Here is a 5,099-nt window from a genome sequence, read left to right as displayed (position 1 = left end):
GAATGTGGATTTAAATGATGAAATTTACAACTAGAAGGTTTTATTCTTCTTGGAAATGAAAGGAAACTATGTAAATTAATTAAATCTCATTATGGGCTTAAGCAAGCTCCTAAGTAATTGCATAGAAAATTTGATTTAGACATATAATCTAATTATTTCAAGTACAATAATGCCAATGAGTGTGCATATTCTAATTTCACTAAAGACTATGATGATTTATTGTACTTATATGTTGATGATATACTTATTTTTGGAACCAATATGATTGAAGTCATTGAGACTAAAAAGTATCTAGCTCCCATTTTGTAAGATGAAAGATTTGGGTAAAATGGATACTACCTTGGGTATTAAAGTTAAAAAATATAGTGGGGGTTAATCTTAGAATTAAATTGATTGCGTTGAAATTTTTTAAATAAATTTAAATATCTTGGTTTCAAAGAGATAAGTACTTCGTTTTTATTTCAATATTAAATTAAATTATAATACTGGTTGAGCAATAGTACAAATTGAATATACCAGTGCTATAGGATTTTTAATGTATGCAGTGCATTGTCCCAGACCTAATATTGTTTTTTTTAGTGTGCAAGTTAAGTAGATATGTTGGTAATCCAGTATAGAACATTATAAAGCTATTACCAAAACTTTTGGGTATAAGAAAACTAAAAATTGGGGATTGTTCTGTAAAAATTTTCAACTGTCAAGATACATTGATGCTAGTTAGATCTTAAAATGTGGGTGATATTTGTGATATCCGGATTTTGCTAGACCTCGAAGACGTAACGGTCCGTGACGGGTCGACGAGTTTATCATCGGATTACATTGTTGGCACCACTTGTGGATGCCGTTTTGTCACCATTCTCACCATATCGAAATGTCACGTTTTGTCACATTCTCGCGATAGCATCTCATCTAGAAATTTCATCACGTAATGTCACTCGCGAGACCAACCTCTTCTGCATTTGTACCTTACTAAAGCGAGCTTTTCATGCACGCGGAGGCGTCTGACTTCCGAAATTTCAGCCACGTACCGCATGCATTTCCATGCAACAAGAGGAGGTTTTGGACATCAATTTTGTAGTCACGTTCCCTATCCTTAGCCAGCCAACAAGGTGAAGATTTGACCATGCATGAAGGACACCCATGCATAGAGCTGTTTCCGTCCAAGCTGCCCCCGAATTTTCATTTCATTGACTAATTGAGTCAACTAACCCAAGCGCACGTCCATAGTCATGCCATGCAGACGAGGCCTTCGACCACCGAAGGGCTGCTTTGCTCCTCCCAATCTCCTCTCAACCGGTCAACCAAGGGAAAAATGCTTGACCAAGCGGCCACGTAACCCCATCTTCGGTGGCCAGCAGAGCGGGAGTGTGGGACAGCTGCCTGCAAGCACTTCAGCCGTGTCTTCAAGTGGCAAGGAGAGCCACCGAGAGCGACCCCGTCTCCCCCACCCGTCCCCTCTACAAGCGGCCATAGCAATTGAAGATTGTTGACCTAGCCAGCAGCAACGTTTTCTCCTTTGATGGCCAGCAAAAAGGAAGACTCGACCAAAGCCACGTTCTTGCATGAGACATGCAAGGTGTCTCATGCAAGGGTTGAATTCTTCGGCTGTCTTCTCTTCGTGCTGCCACGAAGTGGAGGGGATAGTTGACTAGGAAAGTCAACAACAAGAGGCCACGTCCATGCATGAAGATCAAGGTATTCTCACGCCAAGAATTCAGCCACGTTTCCCCTACGTGCCTTTCGTTCAGCTGCCACAGAATTTTAGTTTATTGACTAATAAATTCAACCGAGAGCAAGCAGGAGAGGGACGGCCTCTTTTTCTTTTCCTTCGTCTCAGTTTCATTCGCCCATTTCAGAAGTCGTTCGCTCCTCGATTCCTCAGCAAACTTCAAGAGAAAATTTCTCACGGTCCCTTTCCCTCCTTGCTACTCAGCGGCGACCACCCGCACTACACCACCCACACCACCGCATCACAGGCCTCCTCACCATTCCGTAGCTCGCCACCAGCCGCTGTCTGCTGTTGCGTCATCTGGTCGTCAGCTGTGCTTGTAGCCGCAACTCATGGTTCACTCGCCGCCGACACCACCGGACTTGAGGCAAGTCAATATCTACTAACCTATAAGACGTGAATGCTGTCGTTGCTTGGTGAAACCGTCCCGTATGTTAAGATTATTTTAGTATACTCTATGGCACCCCTCGACGGCCCCCAAACCGTTAGGGTCGCCACAATCCGCTTACCTTTCACTTGACCTAATAATATAATACTCCGATACCAAGGAATTTCATTATAATTCATAAATCCTGGGGGTTTACATCTTTTAGATTGGTCCCTGCGCAATTTATATAGCGGAAGCACATCCATCAACTCCCTTTCCTTATATTCAGAAAACGATGCACACCAACTAAACATTTATAGGTAAAAGCCGAACACTTTTATTTACTTAAACCAGATGGACATCATTCATCGGTACATCAAAATGTCGTAATCTTCTATACTTGGCTATACTTCAAAAGATGACCGACATCTTTTCCAATAGTCATGTACTTAAAGTCCATCGATCAGTGTCAGCGTCCAAAAGTTCCTTCCTTTGCTATCCTCCTCCTTGCGGTCATATTCAACCACCCGATCCATCTACTAGTGGCAGTGGTAGCATAGGTATCTTATCTAGTCTGAAATGTTAGTCCCCAAACGGGATGAGTACAACCACTCAGCAGTAAAAATCCATCAAACTACATAATGCAACAAGCAAGACAACCACAATTTCACGTGAACGCACATATCATCCGTGCAATCATGCTTATATCTCCATGAGATGCATTCATTAAGGCAATTCATGTTCCATGCCATATGCACATACATGTGCATGATCCATATCACCCGTACAATCATATATATATTCTTATGAGATCCATTCAATGCCTTTATGATCGCATTCTCAATGCCATATAGTGTCAACTCAATTTCATAGGCAATTATATCCCATGTCATATGCACATACATGCGCATGATCCATATCACCCATACAATCATATATATATTCTCATGAGATCCATTCAATGCTTTCATGATCGCATTCTCAATGCCATATAGTATCAACTCAATTTCATAGGCAATTATATCCCATGCCATATGCACACACACACATGCATGATTCAATTCCCATTTTGATATTCAAAAGGATCTCATCTTTCTCTCAGGGACTAGTGTTTGCTTCCCTCATATATCGCTCGCACCCAACCTAGCATCGCAAGGAACCTCCGGCACACACCTTCGGGCATCTCGCGTCCCACCTGGCATTACGAGGAATCGCCGAGGCTCGCTATGAAAATGGTTACCTCTGCCTTCCGGAATTACGTACCGACATACCACTAGGCATTTCTTGGAATTACATACCGACATACTACCAAGCATTTCCTGGAATTACGTACCGATATACCATCGGGAATCCCGAAACTCCCGAGGACATCCGACACACACCTCCGAGCATCCGGCACACACACTCTGGGCATCCCGACACTCCCGGGGCACGTCGGCTCACACCTTCGATGGTATTATCATCATCACAAAGCATATTCACATATATATCTCATGTTCAAATTAAAATTTGATGCAATAATGTCAGAAGTTTAAACCAGCCTTTTTGATGTCATGTGATATGCCAAATGTCACCATATATGCAGTACAAACAACACCCACAATATCACATTTCATAAAACAATTCATTTGTTCTTGAAAATGAAGCAAATTTTCGAACAAAGCAGAATGCATTCCTTTAATTGAAATTCTGGAAAAATTAGTAATTGATATTAATAAATTCTGAAAATTTAACATAATGTAGACAAGACCTAGAGAAAGAGGTTTCATAAAGAACACTATGTCAAGAAGGTTTTATATCAATCACATAGGTCCATACTTCACAGAAAAAGAAATTCCAGCACCACTTTTGCACAGTTTTGGAAATAACTTCGATTAAGCCCTTAAATGAACTCCGAAAATTCTGAGATTTTATATATTATATCTGAGACCTAGAGGTAAAAGTCCCGTGAAGAAATTGAAGTCTAATTCATTCTATAATAAAAAAATATGATTATTACAACTCACCCTAACCCTCGACTCAATCTCCAGATATAATCTCTTTCAAAGAAAAATCATTTCCTGAATCAATACTTGTCCATTTATTCTCAAATTTCACTATGTTATTCCTCAAGGTGTCATCTACAATTCTCAAAACGAGATCAAATTCAGACTGGATAATATTACAAAATTCATAGAATCGCAAGTGATCAACATAGCAGTTTTCCAGATCTAGTATCTTTGAAGAAAATGGTTTCACCATGCAATTCTTGTCCGTTCCATCTCAATTTTTAGTATGTAAATCTTCAAGAAGTCCTCTACAACTTTCATCAAGAAGTAGAAATGCGATTCCAACTAGAAAATTGCATGCAGCTCACAAAATCACCAAAGGCCGGAATGTTTTTCCAGAAAACAAATTACTAAACTAAGGCACTGCTCCCATAACTTCGAAATTTCTCACCTCCACCACCTCCGAAATTCACCATACAATACACACAATCACAGCAAGCAAAGTGTAGATCAATGGACTCTACTTGCCTCAAATTCAAAGAAAATCACAGCAAACACAATGGTGACTCGGGGACTTCGAACACAGCACGGTTGATGGCGAAGCTAGGCGCACGCACGGTAGGGCTTGGTCTTCTTCTTCCCTCACTGAAGCACCCACATGAACAACCCTCTCTCTCTCTCTCTCTCAGCTTTCTCTCTTTTTCTCTTCCTCTCTTTCTCTCTTTCTCTCTTTCTCTCGGTTGCTTCATGCAATCCGTCTTCCCCCTCTCTTTCCTAAGTTCTTGATTAGCTAGGTAATCATTAGATTTGCATGGAGTGCCACTTGGCTCTAAGGGAAGGACACTTGGTAAGTTCCTCTTGCCACTTGTTATTTTTTTCATGTAAGATGATGGGCTTTCTTTGGGCCGGATTTGGGCCAGCTTTTTGGGTTGGCCGAATGGTGGGGTATTTTCGTATCGGAGGAGTAGCGGCCGATCTACCTTATGGATGGATAGATAAATGTTTGGATTTCTGA

This window comes from Eucalyptus grandis, chromosome 10 (genome assembly GCF_016545825.1).
Source record: "Eucalyptus grandis isolate ANBG69807.140 chromosome 10, ASM1654582v1, whole genome shotgun sequence".
In the NCBI taxonomy this organism is placed as follows: domain Eukaryota; kingdom Viridiplantae; phylum Streptophyta; class Magnoliopsida; order Myrtales; family Myrtaceae; genus Eucalyptus; species Eucalyptus grandis.
The sequence above is the reverse complement of the archived record's forward strand: the minus strand, read 5'-3'. Positions refer to the sequence as shown.